Here is a 26,728-nt window from a genome sequence, read left to right as displayed (position 1 = left end):
CAGAGATTTTCCAAGGATGAGAAATAATACTTTATTAAATTTTTCTGCTTGATTTAGAAATGAGACTCTCATTTTATTTTATTTATTTTTTTGTCATTCATGGGGCTTGAACTCTGGGCCTACGCACTGTCCCTCAGTTCTTCAGCTCAACGCTAGTGCTCTACCACTTGAGCCACAGCACCACTTCCAGTTTCCTGGTGGTTTATCGAAGATCAGAGTCTCATGGATTTCAGTGCCTGTGCTGGCTTTGAATCATGATCCTCACATCTCAGCCTCCTGAGTAGTTAGGATTACAGGTGTGAGCCACTGGTGCCCAGCTTCCAATTCTATTTGTTTTTATGTGAACTGTACACATCCCCCTTCCCCTTTTAGCAGTCATAGCTTATATAGCTATGTTCTGAAAACAAACTGAAAATCTGTATCTTGTTTGCCAGTCCCCAAAAGTGGCATGTTGGCTAATGATATATTTGAGCATGGCTGTCAAGTATTTACTTAGATACAGTGAAAATAGGGGTTATACTGTGGGAAGGAACATACAAAGCAACAAAAAATCACATGGTACATTATAAATACGTTAGAAGCAATAGCAAGAAAGAAAAAAAGATATTTGTGTCCCTATCTTGAGGTTCATTTTACTTAACATCAATTTATATGGTCATATGTACATGGTTTTTGGCCTTTTCTGCTTGTCCTACACACGTTCTAGTTATTGCAAATAAGGGAAACCATGGGACCTATGTTTCTTTGGGCCTGGCTTACTTCACTTAATATAATTTTTCCAAGTCTTTTCATTTTACTGTATTTGATATCAGTGCCCTGCATCTTGTATATACATTTGTCTAATTTGGGGATGGGAAGAATAAAAAAGAAAATGCTTACATAAAAATCAAGTTGACTCATTGTAACACTATGTTGAAAACAAACTTTACAACTTCGGCATGGGCAGGGGTGTGTGTAGTTGTGGAGGTGGGGGGAGGGAAGGGATGGTAGAGGAAAACAAAGGAGGAGGCAACAATGCTCAATAGGAAATGTGCTCATTACCTTGCTAATGTAACTATAACCTCTGTACAGCATTTTAGAAATAAATAAACGTAAAAAATATTTACATACAAATATTTGGACAACAAGGAGATGTAGGGAGAAAGGGGAAAGAAAGGGAAGAGGGAGAAGGAGAAAAAGAAGTAAAAATAAACTCAGTGGAATAATACATTTGAAAGGGTTGTTCAGTCAATGTGAACTTTGCACACATGCAGTGTCTAAATATGAGCACACACAAAACACATTCTATTTCCAGGTCACGTATATCTAGTGAAGGGACCTTTTCAAGTATTTTATTCAAGGAAATTCTAGTAGAAAAATTATCTGGAAGTTTTATTCGCACTTTAAATTATCTGTAAGTTGTTAATACAAAGAGATTTTAGTTCAGCATTCCAGTTTGAGTACAATGCATCCCCTCCTTCATCTCCTCCATCTATCCCAAACCTATCCATCTGTACATTGAGTATTATGACTGTATTATTTATTATTATTTTTAAATATACTAACTCACCAACACTCTTGAGTGCTAAAACATTGTGGCTGAGAATAAAACCCTGCAGACCAGAAATGTTCTCTTCTATTTAACATAATCTACTCTTAATTTTAAGAGCATAATAAATTACAGTGTATCTCATGAGGGCACAAAGAAAGTTGTCTCAAAAAAAAGAAAGAAAAGATGGAAGGAAAGAAGGAAGGAAAGAAAAAAGGAAGAAAAGAAAGAAAGAAAGAAGGAAGGAAGGAAGGAAGGAAGGAAGGAAGGAAAGAAAGAAAGAGAATAATTCTCCACCTCAGGGATTGAGGCATGGTCTATCAGACATTTGCACTTCTAAAGAAATCCAGCAAACTATAAATCTACAGAATATCCCTTACTTGCGTAAGATAACTATAGCCCTGAGAGGTTAAGTGTTAAATGGAAGGCAGAAGGTGTCCAGAAAATTAAACTGACACAGACATCCACCCTCTCACTGTGTTGTCAGACTTATGCAATGGTTTTCTGCTAGAAGGCGTACATAAATAGGGACATAGGCATTTGTTGAATGAACAAATGGGTCTTGTTTCCATGCTTTTCCATTTTTGTGAAAGGAAAGCTTGTCACAATCTTCACACCTCCAGGCATGAACAGAATGTGAAGGAGTGAGATTGGTAGAACAGAGAAACTGCTTATAGGGTTAGTAGTCAATCCTTGCCTTGACAAGATTTCTACTCTTGAAGGCAAAGAGCCCACAGACTTATGCCGAACTAAGGAGCCTGAGGAGTTGTATTAGGGCAATCGCCAACACAACTTCAAACAGTATGTGTTTTGCACCAGTGAGAATGCCCTTGTTCTGCAGAGGCACTTTGTTCATCAGCTAGAGAAGAGGTTGAAGAGGCTTTTTGTGACAAAATGAAAGTGACCTTGAATTGGGAGAGCTGAGGTTAAATCCTGGCTCATAAATCCCCATTTCCATTTGCCCATTCTCTAATCTATCCATTCTCCTGGTGCCTCACGGAGACTCACTGACAATAATACCAGTCTTCAGGGAATCAAGGAGTGTTTCTCGAGGTAATTGATTATTACTGTTGCTGCTTACTGTCACTGTTTGCAAAGTTTGGTGTCCAGGAGGCTAGGGGCTATTCAGCAACAACAGCCATCCAGCTTTGAAAACATGTCATTTTCAGGCAAGGTAAAGAGATCTGAGGCTGAGTTATTCATCAGAGATGCACAGGTAAAGTACAATTTGATGGCACAGACATATCTGTGTATCTGATAGATGTCAGGCAAGAACCAGTTCCTAGACATCCATGGTCCCATCCCAAGAAGGGAGGAAGACTCTTTCAAAGCATTTACAATGGATTTTTTGTGACTTTTTTAATGTGTTTTTTTTTCATGTAAACATTTTTTTTTTTTTTTTTTTTTTGTCGGTCGTGGGGCTTGAACTCTGGGCCTGGGCGCTGTCCCTCAGCTCTTCAGCTCAAGGCAAGCACTCTACCACTTGAGCTACAGCGCCACTTCCTAATGTGTTTTTTTTAATTGTGAAAATACTGTACACAGGGGTTACAGTTATATGAGCAAGGTAATGAGTGCATTTCTGATCAAGCATTGTTGCCTCCCACACTATCCTGACCAGAGTTGGCTTAGCTCCAGGAAACAAGAATGTCAGAAGCCTCCACTGACTTTTGCATCAGTTCAATACGTGGACAGCCCCCCTCCCTGGCCAGCTGGCTGGTGGAGAGCAGCTTTCTTTCCTCTGTCTCTGTACTATTGTTAATTTTGAGTAGAAAATTAAATTTTCTGACTAGCCAGAGCAGTGAACAGTTCCTTATGAATCTCTCAGGCAAGTGTAGAGTGATTGGTTTCCTTTTTTTAGGACTAGCTTATTTTGTATGCTGACTAGAAAGGTATCCATCATTCCTGATACTATCTGTTTCACCACCCAGCAAGAAAGAAGCCACTGTAGTGGTATGCTACATGGTAAAAACATGCAGTTATTTGCTGGTGGGTCAACTTCTTATGAAACTTCTTCATAGAACACATTGCCTTGCTTGAAACACCATGTATTTTAGAAGTACTGTAAGATGCTCTGTGTCTGATCCTTATCTATGGCTCTGTATAGAGAAAATAAAGACCAATAGAACTATTCATGATCTTACCTTTTGTCTTCCAGACAGAAACATTCGGTATTAGGCATTATTCCTCTCATGCTATAACATAACATATGTCTATCCGTGATATAGACTAGAATTAGGTAAATTAGTTAAAGGGAAACCCATTTTGAACTTAGGCAGAATATGTTTCATATCATGCCCTGTTTGGTTCCCAATAAGATTGTCAGTCTCTGGAGTTCTCTGAGACTGGGTTTGGTCTTCGGTATGGGATAATACATCTTCCTCTCAGGGCTACTGGCATGATTAAATGAACTTACTGAATAATATGTTGTCTCTGTTGGAATTACCAGTTAATTAAAGGTAAGCCACCACCAGTTTCTTATTTGAAATGCAAATTAAAATGAGTATTTCCTTTTGTCTGAGCTTCATCTTTTAAAGGTGGCTAACTGTATGCATAGAATGATCTATTTTGTTAAGTTATACACCAAATACTATATAATTAACTTCATTTGATCTAATCTTCCCTCTACTGCTATAAATATTTTTACTAAGTATTGATTAAGGTATGTCAGGACATGCACAAGTAGACTAATTGTTTCAAATTGTGATATTTTATGCTCATTCACCATCTCCATTTAAGAACAGAAAGACCAAATTTTCAACAATGCAGGAATAGTGAAGAACACATTACATGTGAACGTAAGTCTGGTACTTGACTCTCCTGTACTATGACAAAATACATGAGCTAATCAATATATTAAAAACTGAAAGGTTTAATAGCTCTGGTTTTGTGGTCTCAGACCATGGTTGGTTGGCCATGCAATGTTGGGCCTTTGATGGCAGGTTGGGTGTTTGTGTGGCTAAGGCATTCTGTTTACCTCATGGTAACTGGGAAGCAAAAGAGAAACCAAAAGGGACTGAGGTTTGAAAAGCATGCCCCAATGAGTCCATTTCCTTTCATTCTTCCACTTACCACGAACATTTTTAATTGAAATAATAAACACTTCATTCTGATATTGTCTCATCAAAGCCAGGATGCATAATCAGGAAAGAAGAAAATCAAACACATTCTCTGGGTTTTAACCAGAGTGTAGGTAGGGGTGTTTCTTACTCATCTCTCTCACACTTGGTACAGGTTTGTGACTATTGGCTGTGAAGGGAAGAAATACTATTTTTATTTGATGAGACAGAGTACCTACTAAGCCACTAGTGTATGATACTATTACCTCAACACCTTAGGAAGTGTTCAGAGTGATCGTAAGTTTCTGGAAAAAGGAAGCAGAGACGCAGTCTCATTAGGATGAGCCCCTACACCCACCCCTCTCCCGTACAGGGCTGTCAGTCAGATGGTTGTCTGCACATGCTCTGTGAAGTTATGGGCTCTTACCTGAGGTGTGCGACGGTGCTAGCTGATACATACTGATCCATACGTTCTGACAAGCATACTTGAAAAAAAATGATAATATGCAGGTATTGTACTGAAGACCATTATGTCTAACACAGAGAAGGTCTTAAAAATAACTCCATGCTTTCACATAAAGCCTCTGTGGCCCGTTGCTCCATTCTCGGTGTGCTTATTTCTAGTCTATCGTGGACATGGTTTTGAGATGGTTACCATGACTGTCTCTCAAGTAATTGCTTCCTGTTGCTTTCAGAGAATTCACCTAGAATGAGCTGCTTAAATTAAAGGTAGGAACAAGGTCCATTCAGTAAGCAGAATAGGAGGTTGGCACATTATCGCAGTGACCACAGTGTTCTGTTGTCCTAATTCCTCTCTTGAATACAAGTACCCACTCAACATAAGAGCATCACATTATTTTTTTTTCCTTTTGGTATTCAGGCATTTTAATAATGCATCTCAGTTACCAGACTAGCTGTTAATGAGCTCTTTTTATAAGAATACTCCTTACAGGCATGATTTCCAGTGATTTTAAAGCAGAAATGTTTCCTGCTGAATAGAACTTGGTATTTTAATTTGGTCTGTACAATGTGTATTGGCTGAGTTCTTCCTTAGTCTTGAAATAGTTTGTGTTTTGTGAAAAGACCTGGTGACCTAGCTTGTGTGTGTGTATGTGTGTGTGTGTGTATAAAAGCACTTAATCTGAGAACTACCCTCCTACACTATTTTAAGTGCACGGCACAGTTTCATTACCTACAGGCACAAATGTTCTATAAGCAGATTTCTAGAACTATTCATTTTTCATAATTAAAGATATGCTTATTGATTAGCAACTCTTCATTTTCCCTGCCATCTAGCCCCTGGCAATCATTATTCTCTGATCCGTTTAACTATTGAACATTGCATGTGACTGCAATCATGCAGGGTCTGTCCTCTGGTGCCTGGTTTATTTCCTTTATTGTAATGTCTTCAGAATTCATCTGCAATATTGAATATTGCAGGTTCTCGTTTTTTTCCAGGCTGAATAATATTCCATTGTATCTACAAACCACATATTCTTTATTCACGCAGCTGTGAATAGACACTAAGGTTGATATCGCATCATGGTTGTTGTAAACCATACTGCAATCAATGATCCTGGGAAATTTAATATCCCCTTGACATGCTGATTTCAATTCTTTTGGATAAAACACAGATGGAATTGCTGACTCACATGATAGATCTATGCCTAATTATTTGATGAATTCTGTTTTACATAGTAGGCCCATTAGTTTTCCTTCCCAAGTGTATAAGGATCAAACATGACACTCGTATTTTTTCTTCTTTGAAAAAATGTTATTTTAAAGGTGATTACAGAGGGGTTAAAGTAATATAAGTTGGGTGTTGAGTATATTTCTTTCTGAACTGGGAGGTCATTTAAATTTATGTACTCTCTTACCCAGATTAAAAACTCACTTATTTCCCAATTTAAAACACCAACTCTCTCCACACTATTTCTAAAACCTCACTATACCTAATTCAATTACTGATAACTAAAAACCCATCAGTGATATTCTGTGTTCACATCATTCTTCAATTCTTCATAGAATTTAATTTATCCAGTCATATGAATTTTTATTTTTTATTTGGTTGTGCAATTTTTTAAAGAAAAGTTCCAAGTTGGAAGCCAGTGGCTCATGCCTATAATCCTAGCTATTTAGTAGGCTGAGATCTAAGGATTAAGGTTCAAAACCAGCCCAGGCAAGAAAGTCCATGGGACAGTTATCTCCAATTAGCCACCAGAAAACCAGAAGTGGTACTATAGCTCAAGTGGTAGAGTGCTAGTCTTGTGCAAAAGAACTCAGGGACAGGGCCCAGGCTCTGAGTTCAAGCCCCAAGACCAACCAAAAATATTTTTTAGAAAATTTCCTCTACTTTCTTGATATGTATATATAGATATATTACATACATATAATATATATACATATTATATATTGTATATTAATATTATCTATCATATCATATGTAATATCTCTATCTATCTATCTATCTATCTATCTAATCAATCTATCAATCTATCTATCTATCTATCTATCTATCTATCTATCTATCTATCTATCTCTATCTATGTAGTGAAAACACTGACTGAAGTTGCCTGAGAAACCCACACCTTTCAGAGTTAGTCTGGCTACCTGAAAATGACAGATAAAGTCAGATTGTGGAGTATTAGGGTCTCATGTAGGTAGGGTTTCTGAATGAAATTTGAATAGAATCAGCTGTAATTCTCCAACAATCTTGAAGTGGAAAGATCTCCCTTTGCAGATAATGTGGCCTGTGTCTACTTTCTTTTCCCATTTTGCATTCTGTGTTTCCTCTTTCCCCTAATATCTGTCCACCTCACCCACTCCCTGTCCTTTCTGCCTCTCTCTGTCTTTCCCCTTCCCCCCCCAAGTCCCTCTCTTCCTCTCCCTCTGCCTCTTTCCTCACCTCTTACTTTCCCTCCTGTCTTTCTCTTCCATAGTCCCTCTCCTCCCTCTCTTCTCTACCTCCTCCTTTTTCTTTCTTCCTTCTCTTTTTCACTCCCATCTTGCTTTCTGTCTCTGCTTCTCTCTTTCTCTACGTCTCTGTGTCTCTATGTCTGTCTCTATCCCTTGTCCTGTCCTTCTGTTTCTCTGTCTCTGTCTCTGCTCCTCTTCTCCCTAGCTCTCCTTCCTTCTCCTTTCTCTTCTTTCTCCCTCCCCCTCATCTTCTCCTTTTCCCTTTCCACCTGTGTCCCCTCCTGTCTCTTTTACTCTTTGTATTTCTCTCTCTCCCTCTTTCTTCCCCAATCCTTCCCCTTTCTTTCTTCTCTCACCTTTCTACTCTCTTCTTCCTCTCTTTCTGTGCCTCTGTCTGTCTCTCTCTGCCTCTCTTTCATATTCAATCTCCTTTTGTGTTTTTGTCTCTGTTTCTGTCTCTCTCTCTCTTTCTGTCTCTCTCCCTCTCCTTCTCTCCCTCTTCCTCCTTCTCTTTTTTTTTCTCTCAATCTCAGCACACTGTATAGGAAATGACTTTTTTTCCTCTGTAGAGGAATAATAACTAAAATAGGAAAGAAGGAACCTTACTTAGAATTCCAAAACTAGTCAAACTCAGATAATATTATTTATTAAAGCAGATAGAGCAGCCAATGGAGCTATTAGAGGCAGGAGGCTAAAAACTTGTAGATGGAATTTTTGATTCTCAAAGTGCATGTGAGAAAAATGTTAAAATGGTTTCTTTAGGCACAATAACAAAAGCTAGAATGAAATTAAGCAGCGAGAAAGAAACAGTTGGAGTTCAGTGAAATATAATAACTGATTCATAACTAAGGGGTTTATTTCGTTATGTGTGGCCATAAATAGCATCTTCACTAGCAGTTGGCTCAGAATTGTATCTTCCTATAATTTTTCCATATAGAGACTACAAAACAGTGTTTAGCAAAACATTTTTTATAATCTAAAAGTGCATTTGGCTCTTGCTGAATTTGAAAAATAGATATGTGTTTGCCTTTCTCCAAGGGCAACATTTCCCTAATGCTACTCTCAGAAATATTATTGGGACTAAAGGTACTTTGGCCAGATCAGTTTAAAATCAAGGTTCTGGGTTCCAAGACCTCCCAGGTAAGTTAATTTACAAAAGTGCAGAGCACTCTCTAAATAGGAGAAAATGTAAGCCACGCATTTAATCTTTGAACCTTATATTGCTCTGCCAAGGAGCATCTGGAAAACACACAGAGTCATGTCTATATAAGGAAGGAAACTTTAGCTACTGTTCTGATCTGTGCTCTGGACTCAGATGTATCCACCTTAAAAAAAATAGCATGGCATTTGTTCTTAAGAGACTGTGTATCTTATTTGTATTACGATAAGGGCCTTCCCCCTCCTCTCTCTCTCTTTCTCTCTCTCTCTCTTTTCTTTTTTTCTTTCTTTTTTTATTGTGAAAATACTGTACAGGAGGGTTACAATTACATGGGCCAGATAATGAGTACATTTCTTATCAAGCATTGTAGCCTCCTCCTTTGCTTCCCCTTCCTATCCCATCCTCCCCCTACTCCCCCACCCAACCCTCCCCCCCACCAAAGTTGTAAAGTTCGTTTTCAACATAAAGACTTGTACGATTTTCAAGAGTACACTAAAGGAAAAAGAACTACTGATATTAGTGCATAGTTCACATTATACTTACGCAGGGACTTATACTATAGTAAATTCCTGTCCGGTACTTTCTTTTAAGAAAATAATGTCTCATTGGAACCTAGCCACTCTCATTCTTCTATGCTGTATATTTGTAGACCTGAATAAGTGTGACAGAGACAGGATTTCTGGCCAACTTAAAGCATTCACTTTACAAAACTGTTTGTCAACCCCTACCAGAGGTTGATGGGACCTTGGCTTTCCACCAGCAATTCTAACCATCAGCTCTTTTGTCATTCTAGCACTTTTACTCTGTCTCAGAGACTCTCTTACCCTAAGATTCTTAAAATAACATGGAAAACTTTAGCAGTCAAATAGTGCCTTTGTATGAAAGTACAGCAACCTGTCAGGGAAACGGACTGTCCCCACCCTTGCTGTGAAAATGGAATCTTTGGCTCTCCTGGGGCTCAGGACAAGCTGAGTTCAATATGGAGACTCCCAGAAGTGAGCTAATTTCCCCAGTAGAAATCATCTGATAACCCTTACAACTAACATTCAGGCTGTGAAAGGGCACCCAAACAAATATCACAATGTTTATTTTCTTTGAGTGGGGATTTTTTTAATGTGTTTCTTTCCCAGATTTCTTGTTTGTACTTCTTACTTCTTTCGTCTTTAGTGGTGACCACCATACAGGGTGTGTGGAATTGACTGTGGTGATCGCTGTAGTCAGACCTCTACTCTGAATTTCTGAGACTTGACGATAATCCTGTTACTTCTGCTGCATTATTCTACATAGAAGCATGAGGTAGCCTGAAACCTAGTATCAGCTGTAGTACAGTCAGGAACTTTGAAGGTGTTTTCTCCAGTGAGGTAGTAGATATTCAGCAAGGGATATGGAAGAGATTTTGTGGTTCTTTCTTCATGCTTATTTAGGGTTTTAGTGCTAATATCTGCTCAGGTATTTGTGGTTTATTTCTTTAGCTCTGAGGATCACACATATTCTTATCCCCAATATGTGACAGGTTTTTCCTTCTAGGGGATGAAGATTCAGGGACAAGTAAGGAAATGGACCTGGATGGGAAGAAATGCAACAGCAAAGCAATACCATAACCAAGCCTTGTGGTTTTCTTTAGGATTAATACTGTTCATCAGAGGAGAATTTTGTCACACAACCATGGAAAAGCCTTTATGACTCTGCTTACTTAATACCTAGTTAGAGCCAAATCTCCATGGATCTACGAGTAGATTTTTGGAGCATGTCTTCTGACCACACAACTCTGGCTTTCTTCTTCTTCTTCTTCTTCTTCTTCTTCTTCTTCTTCTTCTTCTTCTTCTTCTTCTTCTTCTTCTTCTTCTTCTTCTTCTTCTTCTTCTTCTTCTTCTCCTCCTCCTCCTCCTCCTCCTCCTCCTCCTCCTCCTCCTCCTCCTCCTCCTCCTCCTCCTCCTCCTCCTCCTCCTCCTCCTCCTCCTCCTCCTCCTCCTCCTCCTCCTCCTCCTCCTCCTCCTCCTCCTCCTCCTCCTCCTCCTCCTCCTCCTCCTCCTCCTCCTCCTCCTCCTCCTCCTCCTCCTCCTCCTCTTCTTCTTCTTCTTCTTCTTCTTCTTCTTCTTCTTCTTCTTCTTCTTCTTCTTCTCCTTCTCCTTCTCCTTCTCCTTCTCCTTCTCCTTCTCCTTCTCCTTCTCCTTCTCCTTCCTTCTCCTTCTCCTTCTCCTTCTCCTTCTCCTTCTCCTTCTCCTTCCCCTTCCCCTTCCCCTTCCCCTTCCCCTTCCCCTTCCCCTTCCCCTTCCCCTTCCCCTTCCCCTTCCCCTTCCCCTTCTCCTTCTCCTTCTCCTTCTCCTTCTCCTTCTCCTTCTTCTTCTCCTCCTCCTCCTCCTTCTCCTTCTTCTTCTTCGCATTCTTCTTCTTCGCATTCTTCTTCTTCTCATTCTTCTAGGGGCATTATGCAACACACATCTTCACATCCATCATAGATAAACACAGGGAGATTGTTCTCCTTCCTTCTCCTCCCCCTTCTCCCCTTCCTCCTCCCCTTCTTCCTCCTTTTCTTCCTTCTCTTCATTTTCTTTTTCTTCCACGAACTTCTTTTCCCCTTCCCCTCTTCCTTTCTTCTTTGTGAGAGACCAACCCCAGATCATCACAGTGTCCATGTGGCACCAGTGCTCTACCACTGAGCTACATCTCCATGCTTCTGAAACCCTCTTATTAGGAAAATCGTTGGACTAAATTCTCACTGCTCGTTTTCTGCTCCCAGATCTGTGGATGACCCCCTTATTTGTCACCCCATGATGTCTTTGTTTAAGTACACATTTGTTGTACACTGTCAGTGGCAAACATCAAAGTGTCAGATCAAACTGCCTGAAATTTTATCAGTGTTAATGATTAGTAACTATCAAAGTGAATATATTCATAAAATATTCTGAAGCAATGGATATAGAGGTAAGAGAGCATACAAATCTTGAGGGCGGGGAATGCAAAGTTTTGGTCTGCATTCTTTTTTTTATTTTTTTAAATTTTTATTGTGAGAATACCATACAGAGGACTTACAATTACATGGGCAAGACAACGAATACATTTCTTATCAAGCATTGTTGACTCCTCTTTGTTTCCCCTTCCTCCCCTTCCCAAACTCCCCCCACCTCCGCCCACCTGATCCCCCCCCCAAAGTTGTTAAGTTCATTTTTCGACATAACGATTTGTACATCTCATTGTTGCAATGGGTCCACCTGTATCCCTATTTAAACGATTTGTTTTTTCTCTTCCCATCCACAAATTATACCAACATCAAATACAGTGAAAGCAGGGGTTATACTGTGGGGGAGGGACATACAAAGCAACATAGAAATCATCTTATAAATATGTTAGAAACAATTGCATGAAAGAAAAAAAAAACATTTGAATGCTTATCTTGGAGTTCATTTCGCCTAACATCAACTCATCTGACCTTTTCTGCTTGATTCAGACTTATACTAGTTATTGCAAATAAGAGAAACCATGGGACCTATGGTCTGAGTTCTAAAAGTAGCTTTTATGCATTCTCCCTTGATTATTAAAGTCCCTGTTCTTTTCAGAGAACAAAACAATAGAAAATTCTTACATTCTGAGATAGGAAACAAAGATGCTTGTGTAAATCAAGCAGTAAAATTTAGCATTATATACATAGAGGACAAAATAAATCCTTTTATTGTGCATCATGGTGAGGGAGACTGACGTCTTTATCTGATGTTCCAGTATGTGTCCAAGCCATTCCAAACACACCTTTTCTTTACCTCTTCAGTATACTGTAAAATCTTGTTTTTGATAAATTATGATCTGATTTGATGTTTTAGAGGAGTATAATATCATGCATTTAAGAAGACAGCATGATAAAAACAATGAAGAAAATTCCATTTCATCCATCAAACAAAGGCTTGTTGGATCTACCCCATGTGTTTGACTTTTGATCACTAGAATAGAAAAGTTCCCAGTTGAAGTACCTTTCAAATAAGCTTCATGGACAAGTCAAGTTTGAGATGATCTACTGAGGTTTTACAGTGTAAATGAGAGTAAGATTTATGAAGGTCCTTTCTGAGGATCAAAGTCATGGAAAATGTATTTAATAGTACAAAGGACAGGAAAATGTGCTTTGTAAAGCACTTGAAGAGGCCAGATACTGGAAGGTGGTAGTGAACAGAATATGGTGACTCACAGTGGTGGTTTGAAAGAAAGCATTTCTGGCTACCCTGAACCAGGTCATTGGTTATGGTCTGTAGTCTTGCTTAAATGCATATATCCAGTTTATACCACATGAGTTAAGAAACGTGTTTACCATTGGGGTTTGGTCTATAAAATATTTTCTGGTTTTTTTTGGAGGAATTACATATGGTTGTACACTAAGGTCATATACTTCTGTCACAACATGCAAGCAAACAAACCATTTCAATATAGATGTACCTCTAATCTTTAAGGGTTTAAGACACATCTCATTTACCACGTAATCTCAAGCTCTTCTCCAAGTCCTCAGTATTTCAGAAATGAGTCTGAATGTGCAGTTTATACTCAAAGATGTGTATTTTATTATCTTTTAGAAGGTATGCAAAGGGCCTTAATTCAATGCGCAAATCTGTGAGCACAATGCATCATAATGTGCGTCCTGTCTGCCATCACTTACCTTCTGTAGCTATCCCAACCTCACCTCAAGTCTCAGCCCTCAGGAAATAAATGATAGATGTATGCATTTTCAGTTACGTATTGTCCTTTTCATTATTTTGACAGACAGTGTTGATATGTTTCAGAAATATTTTTTCCTATACTGTAGATGAGTTTGACCAAATTTGAATAATCATTTTCACAGGCATACCTCATTCAATGAGATTTTATTCTATGTCAGATCCTATAGTCAGGACATTATACAGATCACTTTTGTATATATATCCAACTGTGTGGTTGGAGAAAATGTATATCGTCTCAATTATATAAAGATATATTGAGAGCATGGAACATGTATAGGACTACTGCCTAGTCTATAGAGAGTTTGAGAAATGAATGCAAAGAGGCTTAGCAAAAAGGCTGAATGTCTCAGTGATATGAAGTCAAGAGGAAAGAAATGGACAAATAGAGGTGTGGGGAAATGTAGTCAAGTAGTCAATATACATATGCAAAACCGGAAGTAGGCGAATTGAATGGATGGCTGAGGTTGTGAGGTGGGGGAGAAGGCTGTAAGGGGAGGCGTTGGTCAAGATGCATTATACTTACACAGGGATGTGTGGAGTTGAAGCCCTTTGTACAACTATGTAAAAGGCTTTGTAAAAATGAGGTAGAACAGAATAGGCCAATGATTATCTATTACTAAAAAGCAACACTGTTATAAATTATGTAGACAATTACACAGGGAAGTGCTGTGCCTCTTTCATATCACCTCCGTTCTTTTATCTGCATCGCATGTTCCAGCTCTAAAGTCTTTCTGTGCAAAGTGGTCATTCACATAGTCACACAGCTCCAGAAGTATAGGTGGAGGAAAGGATGCAGAGGCAGATTGGCATCCTGGACTTAATGCACACCTTTGAATGTTCATGGAAGTTTGTGGGGATTCCTGTGTCCTCAGAGCAAGCAGTGAGGATCAGGTCATCCCTGCAAAGAAGCATTTATCATCCTTCCTCCTAATCTCACACTGAAGAAAACCACACACTATACATGTTTTTCCATAACCACAGGAGTTTTCAGAATCTATATATTTATTTTTTTTAAATTTTTTAAGTAAGTATTTTTTATTGTGAAAATACTGCAGAGGAGGGGTTACATGGGCAAGGTAGTGAGTACGTTCTTATAAGGCATTGTTGTCTCCTCCTTTGTTTTTCCCCTCCCTTCCTTTGCCTCCCACCTCCACAACTACACTCCCGCCCCCCCCCCCCCGCACCTAAATTGTAAAGTTCGTTTTTCGACATAGCATCTAGTACATCTCATTGTTGCAATGGGTCCACTTGTATCCTTGTCTAAACAATTTGTTTTTGCCCTTCCCCTCCCCAAATAATACCAACATCAAATACAGTGAAAACAGGTGTTATACCCTGGGGGGAGGGACATACAAAGCAACAAAAAAATCACCTTATAAATATGTTAGAAACAATAGCAAGAAAGAAAAAAACCACTTGTGTCCTTATCTTGGGGTTCATTTCACTTAACATCATCTTATCTGAACTTTTCTGCTTGTCTCAGACATATACTAATTACTGCAAATAAGGGAGACCTTGGGACCTTATGTTTCTTTGGCCCTGGTTTACTTCACTTAATATATTTTTTTTCCCAGTCTTTCCATTTCCTAACAAATGGGGCAATGTCATTCTTTCTGATGTAGGCATAGAATTCCATTGTGTATATATACCACATTTTCTTGATCCATTCATCTACTGAGGGGCATCTGGGTTGGTTCCATATCTTAGCTATGGTAAGTAATGCTGCAACAAACATAGTTGTGCTCGTAGCTTTAGTATGATCTTGTTTGTGATCATTCGGGAACATGCCCAAAAGTGGGACTGCTGGGTCATAGGGGAGCTCTATGTAAAGTCTTTTAAGGAACCTCCATACTACTTTGCCAAGTGGTTGAACAAGTTTACACCCCTACTAACAATGCAGTAGGGTTCCCTTCTGTCCACATCCCCTCCAGCATCTGTTGTTATTAGAGTTCTTGATTATAGCCATTCTAACTGGGGTGAGGTGGAATTTCAATGTTGTTTTGATTTGCATTTCTTTTTTTTTTTAATTGTATTTTATTTTATTTGAGAACATACTGTACAGGGGGGCTACAATTACATGGACAGGATAATGCATACATTTCTTACCAAGCATTGCAGCCTCCTCCTTTGTTTACACTTCACTTCCCTTCCCCACCTCCCCCCTCTCCCCACCCAATTTTACCCCCCTCCCCCCACCCAATTATACCCCCCTCCCCCCCCCACACCGACATTGTAAAGCTGGTTTTGACATGACATTTTGTACTTCTCATTGTTGCAACAGGTCCACCTGAATCCTTAAACGACTTGTTTGTCCCCATCTCCTCCACATGTTATACTGACATCAAATATAGTGAAAGCGGGGGTTACACTGTGGGGGAGGAACATACAAAGCAACAAAGAAATAATCTTATAAATGCGTTAGAAACACATGCATGAAAGAAACGAAAACATTAAAATACATATTTAAGGGTTCATTTTCCTAACATCACATTATCTGACCTTTTCCGCTTGACTCATACCTATACTAGATATTGCAAATAAGGGAAACCATGGGACCTATGCTTCTTTGGGCCTGGCTTACTTCACTTAATATAATTTTTTCCAAACCTTTCCATTTCCTAACAAATGGGGAAATGTCATTCTTTCTGATGGAGGCATAGAATTCCATTGTGTATATATACCACATTTTCTTGATCCATTCATCTACTGAGGGGCATCTGGGTTGGTTCCATATCTTAGCTATGGTAAATAATGCTGCAATAAACATAGTTGTGCTGGTAGCTTTAGTGTGGTCTTGTTTGTAAACATTTGGGTAAATGCCCAAAAGTGGGATTGCTGGATCATAGGGGAGATCTATGTGAAGTCTTCTGAGGAACCTCCATACTGCTTTCCAAAGTGGTTGAACAAGTTTACATTCCCACCAACAATGAAGTAAGGTTCCTTTCTGTCCACATCCCCTCCAGCATCTGTTGTTGTTAGAGTTCTTGATTTTTGCTGTTCTAACTGGAGTGAGGTGATATCTCAATGTTGTTTTGATTTGCATTTCTTTTATGACTAGGGATGTTGAACATTTCTTCATGTGTCTATTGGCCATCCTTCTTTCTTCTTCAGAGAAGCTTCTCTTTAAGTCTTTCGCCCACTTATTTATTGGGCAGTTGTTTCTTTGAGGATTTGTTGTTGGGTGGTTTAATTTTTTGAGTTCCAAGTATATTTTAGATATGAGACCCTTGTCCGTTGTATGGCTAGTAAAGATCTTCTCCCAATCCGTGGGCTTTCTATTGATCTTGCCAGCTATGTCATTTGCCCTGCGGAAGCTCTGCAATCTTATGCAATCCCATTTGTCCAACCTTTCTTTGATTTGTTGTGCTTCCGGGTCTCTATTCAGAAAATTTCGACCTGAGCCAAGGAGACCTAGGGTTTCTCCTATTTCATCCTGTAATGTTTTCAGAGTGTCTGCTTTGAGTTCAAGGTCTTTGATCCATTTGGAGTTGATTCTGGTGCAGGGTGATATATAAGGATCTAGCTTTAGTTTTCTACATGTAGTTAACCAATTTTGCCAGCACCATTTACTGAAGAGGCTGTCTTTCTTCCATTCTATTGTTTTAGCTTCCTTATCGAAGATTAGATGGCTATAGGTCTGTAGGTTCATTTCTGGATTTTCAATTCTATTCCATTGGTCCTGAGGTCTGTTCTTATGCCAATACCAAGCTGTTTTGATTACTATGGCTTTATAGTAGAGTTTGAAATTTGGTATTGATATTCCTCCAGCAGTGTTCTTTCCGTTGAGGAACGTTTTTGCTATTCGGGGTCTTTTATTGTTCCATATGAATTTTTGGATTGCCTCCTCTATTTCCTTGAAGAATGAGGGTGGAATTTTGATAGGTATCGCGTTGAATTTGTAGATAGCCTTGGGAAGTATTGCCATTTTCACGATGTTAATCTTGCCAATCCAGGAGCATGGGAGGTTTTGCCATTTTTTAAGTTCTGTGTTGATTTCCTTTTTCAAGGTTTTAAAGTTTTCATCATAGAGGTCCTTCACTTCTTTGGTTAAGTTAATTCCTAGGTATTTTATTTTTTGTGGGGCTATTACAAATGGAGTTGCTTTCCTAATTTCAGCCACACTTTTCTCATTGTTGGCATATAGAAAAGCCATTGATTTTTGGGGGTTAATTTTATAACCTGCTACTTTGCCAAAGTTTTGAATCAGCTTGAGTAATTTGGGAGTGGAGTCTATGGGATTCTTTAAATACAAGATCATGTCATCTTGATTTGCATTTCTTTTATTGCTAGAGAGTTTGAGCATTTCTTCATGTGTCTATTGGCCATTCTTATTTGCTCTTCAGAGAAGTTTCTCTTTAAGCCTTTAGCCCACTTATTTATTGGGCAGTTGTTTCTTTGAGGATTTGTTGCTGGGGGATTCAATTTTTTGAGTTCCAAATATATTTTAGATATGAGACCCTTGTCTCCCTTATTTGCAATAACTAATATATGTCTGAGACAAGCAGAAATGGTTAGATAAGTTGAAATTAGGCAAAATGAACCCCAAGATAAGGACTCAAATGGTTTTTCTTTCTTGTTATTGTTTCTAACATATTTATAAGATGATTTCTTTGTTGCTATGTATGTCCCTCCTCAATAGTGTAACTCCTGTTTTCACTGTATTTGATGTTGATATAATTTGGGGAGGGGAAAGGAAAAAACAAATTATTTAAATAGGGATACAGGTTGACCCATTGCAACAATGAGATGTACAAGACTTTATGTCAAAAAACGAACTTTAAAACTTTGGTGGTGGGGAAGAGGAGATGGGAAGGGATGGGAAGGGGAAACAAAGAGGAGGCAACAATGCTTGATAAGAAATCTACTCATTACCTTGCTCATGTAATTGTAACCCCTCTGTATGGTATTTTCACAATAAAAAATAGTAAATATATATATTTTAAAGTAGTTGTTATACAAAGGAGTTGCCATTTAACAATTCAGTTTGAACACAATATATCTTGATCAATATCATCCTTTTCAACAGTGTCTTCCATCCCTCCCCTACCCACTCTTTTCCTCACTCTACTTTTTTTTTGTCAGTCATGGGGCTTGAACTCCTGGGTGCTGTCCCTCAGCTCTTCAGCTCAAGACTAGTGTTCTACAACTTGAGCCACAGTGCCACTTCCGGTGTTCTGGTGGTTAATTGGAGATAAGAGTCTTACAGTCTTTCCTGCCTTTGAACCACAATCCTCAGATCTCAGCCTCAGGAGTAGCTAGGATTATAGGCATGAGTCACGGGTGCCAAGCCTCCTAGCTCTTCTTAATTTTGTAGGATATACATTGAATTCTTCTCTGCATTGTTCCCTTTCCTATTTGTCTACTCCTTCCCTTTGACTTCACCCCACTCCTTTTGAGTACCCACTTATTGGTGTTTTATTTTTCTGAACTTTGATTTTGCCTTGCTGAGGAATTTCACTATTTGAGATTGTCCTTGAGTCTACAGTATTTTAGTAAATACATTTGTCTTTACTCACATACCATCCAACTTACTTGCTTATGAGTTTGTCATCTGAGTCTTATCTTCTACATTTAAGGAAAAACATGAGTTGCTTGTCTCTCTGGACCTGATTTAGTTCACTTAGGGATTTCTATAAGACTCCTTGTTTTCACTGATTTCTCAAAGCTAAATAATCACCTTGTTTTGTTTGTTTTATTTGCTAATCTGACTCACCACTATCTCTAATTTGACTATTTGTTTTATCCCCATTTAACCATTTTCTATGTTTCGATTCCCAGATTTATCAAGGTGATTGTGAATTCATTCAGATCTGACATCCAATAGGGAATCAACTAGCCCTGTCTGGGTCTCTGAATGCATAGAAAGCTAATTTTATTTAAATTATACAAAGATTTCACTTCTTTGCTTATACTAGCTTGTTTAGAGGATCTAAATGGTTGAAATGAGTAGCAAATGATTTCATCATAGCATAGAACATATTTATTTACACCAGCTGTAGTTTAATGGTATCACTCTCCTGTTACATCCTTATCCTGTTACATTGCTGCTATATATATATATATATATATATATATATATATGTATATTTCATAATGAGATCCTTCCTGATTTTCTCCTTGACAGACTTCCTCCATTGACTCTTGAACTTGAACACACTGTAATGTGTCCTCAAACACATGAAACTTCTTCCTAACTCAGATTTTCATGGTTACCTTCCTTGCTTAGAGTTATTATATTTTATGTATAGCAGCCTTTCCTGTCTTCTTCATGGCTATAACACTTGTTAGCTCTAAACAAAAGCTTGCTTTATTTATTATCGTTTTCCACATATAAACTAAATTATACAAGAGAAAGATCCTATCTGTCTTTACACCTCCTGTCTTACATGCAGGATATATTCAATAAAGATACATAAAAGAAGGATGCAAAAGAATAAGCATGAAGAAAAGATGGGAAGATAAATAATAAGATGCTTCTCTCTTAGACCTTTGTTCTCACCATTCCCAGAATGAGCTCTTAACTACATTGCTCTAGTTAGGATAATGGATCAACAAAGACTTAGTCCCAGACTGTTGAGCTATTGGGAAGTGGATGTTGCTTTTTTAGTTAAAATATGTTACAATAAAGATTACAGTTATGTAAATCAAGGAAAGAGTATATTTCTCTTTGAACAGTATCTTTCCTTCCTTGGCTCTCTCCCAGTTTTTCCCTCCCACCCCACCCAGAAGTTGTATAGTTCATTTTCCACATAGCGTTTAGCGAGCAACACTACTGTATGTACTCATCCTTTGTCCATCCCTCTCTGTTGGAGGTAGAACTTGTAAGCATTAGGGTATAGTGAGAGGATTTAGCATACTGGGAACGTGACCTCAAAGGAGATCATGGAACTACATCCTTTCCTCTTTTGTTACACTTTTCAGCCATCGGATCAGCATATTTGTTGTACCATCTGCTCCCACCATGATATTTTGACTTACCTCTGGATAAGAAGCAACAGCATATAGATCTTGGACTAAATCCTCCAAAATTTTGACCTGAGATACTTTCTCCTATTTCTAAGTACGTTGTCTCAGATATCTGTTAAAGTATCAAAAGCTGAATAACATATTTGCAGGTTTTAAACCCCAACCTTCCAGTGTTTTCTGGATGCCTCCTAACTGCTGCTCTGTGGGGGAAGATCCTCTGTACCTCAAAACAGATATTATCACCTTTTGCCACTTTTTTATGACCAACTAAATTTCACCAACACATATATACACACACATACACTTGTACACAATCACACATACACATGTAATCCTACTTCTTAGGCACAATTAGAAACAATTTCTTTCTATGTGATGTGTCCCTCTTTTATAGACCATGCCATTTTTCTTCTGAGCAATGAGAAAGTCTCAAATCATGTGTCAGAAAGCCTTTCCCTACCTCCAAACATGTAACATCATATTTGGACCTGAGAGGCAATCACTAAACCTTTGTAGAAAGTAAATACAATTTACAATGTAATCCCTTCATAGAGGGGCAATATGTTACATGCATTTTTTAATGTTTGCAATCACAGCATCATATTTAGTATTCTCTGTTCTGCAATGTTATTGGTTTTCTGATTCAAAGGAAAAGCTTTGGATTTATTGATGGGTATTATACAAATGGTAAATAATCAATTGTGAGTCAAGTTTATCCAAGATTAATTCTAGAGCACTTGTTTATTTTAATACTGCCTACAGTTTCACATAATGTAATGTATGTTATGCTAGTTTCCCAAGGCATTTGAGAACAAACTGCAAAATAACATAATGAACTGTAAAACAACATGCACACTAAGAAGACAAATGAACCACCCTCAATTTGTAAATTGAAATTTCTATATTTGACCCTAAGTTAGATAAAGAAAAAGAGAAAAAGAGTAGATGAATCTCCATCAACCTTTTTGTGGGAAAGAAAGCTCTAAATTTGCAACTCTTTCCAAGATTCCAGAATCTTTCAAATACATTTGTTGTATAATGACAAGATATATTACTGAATATCTACTACAAATAATAATAATAGAAAATATTCCCTAGGGGATCACTTACTATAAGAAGACCACAATACATATGAAAATACCACAACAAAATCCCTTTGTCTTATTAATTCATGCTAATTAAAATACTACAGGTAGGTGTTGTGTTGATATTTTCATGTAGACAATTCTGTTGTTCTCATTTTTAGATGAGACTGTTGAATTTCAGACATGTAAATTGGTCTTGGCAGAGAAAATAGGAATAGAAGAGTAATGCCTTGGGTGAGAAGGGAAGAATCAGGTGTTTCATGAGTATAGTGGTTGAAAAATGGAAGTTCAAAACAGCTATATGAACCTGTGACTCATTTATTTTTATGACAGTCAGTTTGATTGCTCATGTGCCCTCCAGACTTAACCCGTAGTTTGCCTGTGTTGTTGTGAAATGACAAAAATGAAGGAGACACAGGTTGTAACTAAATGGCTGCTTCTAAAATTCCTGAACGTGTTCTGTAATTTGCTAAGACTGATGTTTTATTTATTGTTTTAATCGCAGACAAGTGATTTAAGCAAAGGGTGGGGTCTTTGTATGGATGTGTGGCAGGGGGGATGGATTGATGGGAGATTAAACATGTTCTATGTACATGTATACATATATCAACACATAGAAAAAAATCTATGTCATTCTTGTATACCTAAACACAGGAAATTAGGTGGTAGAATTTTGTGTCAAATATTGGTATGAAATGTATGCAGTTGGACTGTGGCAACTGATAGAACAGGTTCATCAGGTAAGGTTGTTACTATCAACAGTTGCAGCCACACAAGAATGTACTATTTGTCCACACAATAATATTCAGTTGTTCCTGTTCATCAACTGAACTGGGGCACCAGTGGTATTTTCTTTTGACTCATTTATGATCTCAGCAAGCTGTCTGAATTGAATTAAACCAGGGGTGTGTGTTTGTATCTGGCTGTGTGTTCCATTACCATCTTTGAACCAGATGCTAATCAGCCAGCTTAGGAATTTCCTTGAATTTGTGTCCTTAATTCCACAAAGTAAAATAATGAAGTCTTTAAGGTCAGCTTCTAAGAAACACGACCATAAAGTTAGAAGAACAGTAGTATGAAAGCCAGGCAGGGTATTTGTTGCATAAAAAGGAAAAAATTTCAGTTGGTTTTCTGTGAATATTGGTTATCGTGGATAATGCCAATTCTAAAACCTGTCTATTGCACTTGAAAGGATTGTCTGTTTCCAAAAGTTCCATCATTAGAATTGATATATTCATAACCTAAGAAGCGTACTTTCTCACAGGCTACTTCCCTCTGTGTTAATGAGAAGTTTCTTATTGTAGCGAGTAGATGAAGCTTCTTATTCTTCTTGGTGTTAGGTCTTTTGTCTAGTACCTCTTAAATATTTGTGCAAAAGAACAGTAAATTCAATATATGCATATTCTCAAGCAAATAGGATGATGACTTCAAAGCTTCAGATTAAAAAAATAAGACTTGATACTATAAAATTGGAAGTGTTTAATTTTTTTGACAGCCTTTGGGTTTAAACTAACTCAAGATCTTGTACTTGCTAGCACATGCCCTACCATTTGCATCATGACCCCTAGATTTCCTATTTCAGTTTGGTATAGTGTCTTACCCTTTTAGCAGGAACTTCTTTGTAACCTTGATCCTCCTACTTTCACTTAGCTGGGATTCTAGGCATGCCCCACAATGCCTGTCTTCATTTAACTTTTGAATACAATCATTGTTTATTTTGTCCATTCCTCATGTTCCTTTAACATTGTGCTCTGCACATAAGGAATATCTGTGCTTTGTGAATAATTTCACAATTACACCAGAAGCATTATTGGGTAACTGCAGAACAAAATTCCAACTTATTTGATGTTATGAATCAAACATCCATTTTTTTTTCTTCTGAGCACAGAGCAAAGTTCAGGGAAATGTTTGAAGAATGAAAAGATAGACATTCTTAAGAAAGGGAGATCAAAAAAGCCAGAGGCTTGTAGTTGAAGGTGACTTATGTAGGAGCAATGAGCTAGAAGAGCCAATATAACCTTCAGATCTCTTCAGCTCAGTCTGTTCTCTATTGAGATATCCATATTAGCAGGTTTTTGGAGAGTGGTAAACAGTGATGTGGACAAATATCATGAGGAATTTTGGACTGATCTTAGAAAGCCACTGGGAAAATTCTCTGCTTCTCAAAGCCACTAGCGAATGTGAACAGAAGTCCCAACTTAGAGCTTTCTATTTCTATATTTTCTCCATCGTACTCAATATGAGTAAATGATAAACTGCATTGTAAACTAAGTTGTTCCTTCTAATGTAATGAGATCATAATATCATGAGATGTTTTACTCTGTTCCTAGTAAAATAACATATTTCTAATTTATTTTATAAGTTCCTATGACTTGCACCAAACAAGTTTATCATGAACTATAACTGGAAAAATTAACAAAAGAAAATCCCTACTTTTGTTGGAGTTGAAAAACACTGAAGTTATTTCCTAGTTTTGGACCATTTGTAAATTGTGGAAGAAGGGACATTGAACATCACCCTCTTTAGAGAGAAAGTGATTTGTTTGATTGATCTAAATTTGTGATCTGCATAATAAATATGCTTTAGGGAGTAATATATAGCAGGATGTTAAATAACAACATTCAAATAACCTAACATTATTACTACAAAACTTTTGGCTGAAAGTTCATGTAAAGTATTGGTAACTAACCAAAAATCCATGAAGTGTGTTTCTGGTTTAGATTGTATCTAGTGTAGTGATGATACTGAATTTCATTTACTGTGGCTACTAAGAAACAGGTTGAGTCACAAATGTGTGAAATCTCAGAGTTGAGATTAAAAAAAAAAAAAACAACTCACTAGAATCCAAAAGTGCCTACAATATATTTTATGAATATGATATAAAAGGTGATCATTAACCCTTTGAACATTTCTTAGCTCTTTAAAGAATCGAGCATACATTGTTGTAGGAATGTAAATGCGTTCAACCACTTTGGAAAGCAGTATGGAGGTTCTTCAAAAGACTCCACACAGAGCTCCCCTATGACCCAACAATCCCACTTTTAGGCATTTACCCAAACCATCACAAACAAGGCCATACTAAAGCTACCAGCACAATTATGTTTATTGTAGCATTATTTACCATAGCTATGATAAGGAACCAACCCAGATGCCCTTCAGTAGGTGAATGGATCAAGATATATATATATATATATATATATATATATATATATATATATATATATACACACACACACACACACGCACACACACACATATACACACACATATGTGTATATATATATATATATATATATATATATATATATATATATATATATATATATATAGTGGAATTCTATGCCTCCATCAGAAAGAATGACATTGCCCTCTGGTTAGGAAATGGAAAGACTTGGAAAATTATATTAAGTAAAGTAAGCCAGACCCAATGAAACATAGGTATCATGGTTCCCCTTATCTGCAATAACTAGTATATATCTAGGACAAACAGAATAGGTCAAAAGCTATATATATATATATATATGACAATATAATCAGAGGCTAAGGGAAATGAACCCCAAGATAGGGATATAAGAGATTTTATTTTTCTTGTTGTTCTTTTTAATGTACTTATAATGTACTATGTGATTTTTTTTGTCTCTTTGTATGTTCTTCCTCCATGGTATAACCCCTGTTGTCACTGTACTTGATTCCGGTGTCCTGCATCTTGTATACATATTTTTCTAATTTGGGGAGGCAAGAGAAATAACAAAATGCTGAAATAGTAATACAGGATGACCTATTGTAACAATGAGATGTACAAGGCACTATGTTGAATATGAACTTTACAACTTTGTGCGGGGGTGGGGGGTGTTGCGGAGCTCGGTAGGAAAGGGATGGTAGGGGAAAAACAAAGGATAGGGTAACAATGCTTGATAAGAAATGGACTCATTACCTTGTTCATATAACTGTAACCCCTCTGTACAGTATCTTTACAATAAAAAATATACTAAAAATTCAATGTAAATCCTACAAAATTTAGAAGAGTAAAGGAAGAGATAGGAAGAGGAGGGATGAGTGAGAATGTTGAAAGAGATGACATTGACCAAGACATATTCACCAGCTGTTTGGTTGAATGGCAATTGCTTTGTCCAACTACATGAAGATAATAAAAATATTTTAAAATGGATTTAAAAAGAAATAAAAAAAGAATCGAGCATAAATGGTATCTGAAACCAAATACATGTCAGCTCATTTACTTGGTATTCTAAATATATTAATATCACTCCTATTTTTTTGGTGCCGGACCTGGGGATTGAACTCAAGTCCTGGATGATGTCCCCGAGCTTTCCTCTTCATGGCTAGCACTCTACCACATGAACCACAGCTCCACTTCTGGCTTTTTGATGGCTAATTGAAGCTAAAAGATTCACAGATTTTCCTACCTGGACTAACTTGGAACTGTGTTCCTCACCCATCAAGTGAGCTACTGGAGCCAAACCATTTCTCTTAACATATATATATATATATATATATAACTTATATATATATAATTTATATACATATAACTTATATATTTATATATCTATAACTTATATATATATTTATATGTATATAAATATATATAGTCTGGAAATGTGGCTTAGTGATAGAGTGCTTACCTGGCATGCATGAAACCCTGGGTTCTATTCCTCAACACCACATAAACAGAAAAGTCCGTAGTGGCACTATGGCTCAAGTGGTAGAGTGATAGCCTTGAGCAGAAGTTCAGGGAAGTACTCAGGCCCCTGAGTTCAAGCCCCAGGACTGACAGTGTGTGTGTATGTGGTATGTGTGTATGTGTGTGTGTGTGTGTGTGTGTGTGTGTGTGTATGTGTGTGTGTATAACTAGAGGATAAACAACCGATTTTTTTTTATAACATGAGAGTAATAGGATAAATAACACATAGTTTAATGAGACTTTCAAAAATTACCACCAAATCCAAACTTCAGAAATATAGTCCATTCAAATAAAAGTTCAACCGTTTGCCTGGGATTGTTATGAAGAACACGTGGCTTTACCACCATCTCGCTTTGGGTCTGAGTTCACTGTTGTATGTAATATCTTGTGGCAACTACTAATTATCGTGAGCTGTCCAATAAATGTGATGGATTGTCCAATTAACTCTTCATCAGCATCCGTTTTTGAAGATGCTACCTATCAAAACGGATGGCAGTTTATGACCTCCATGTTGCATAGGTAGATAATTGCTCCTTGGACAATAATCATTAAGCTTCTTACATCTCATGTAGACATTTTGTTGTACAAATTATGATGCCAGGGAGTTTCCCAGTGCATCTGA

At 37.6% G+C, this 26,728-nt stretch overlaps 1 protein-coding gene across 6 annotated transcripts in view; it reads left to right on the top strand.

The window, feature by feature from the left end:
- The window catches only part of Cdh8 (cadherin 8), a 380,097-nt gene that overhangs the window by 218,744 nt on the left and 134,625 nt on the right, over positions 1 to 26,728 (top strand). The window lies entirely within an intron of this gene.

This window comes from Dipodomys merriami, unplaced genomic scaffold (assembly GCF_024711535.1).
Source record: "Dipodomys merriami isolate MVZ:Mamm:240054 unplaced genomic scaffold, mDipMer1.0.p SCAF_41, whole genome shotgun sequence".
Taxonomy (NCBI): domain Eukaryota; kingdom Metazoa; phylum Chordata; class Mammalia; order Rodentia; family Heteromyidae; genus Dipodomys; species Dipodomys merriami.
Note: the sequence above shows the minus strand (reverse complement) of the source record. Positions and strands in the feature narration are given on the sequence as shown.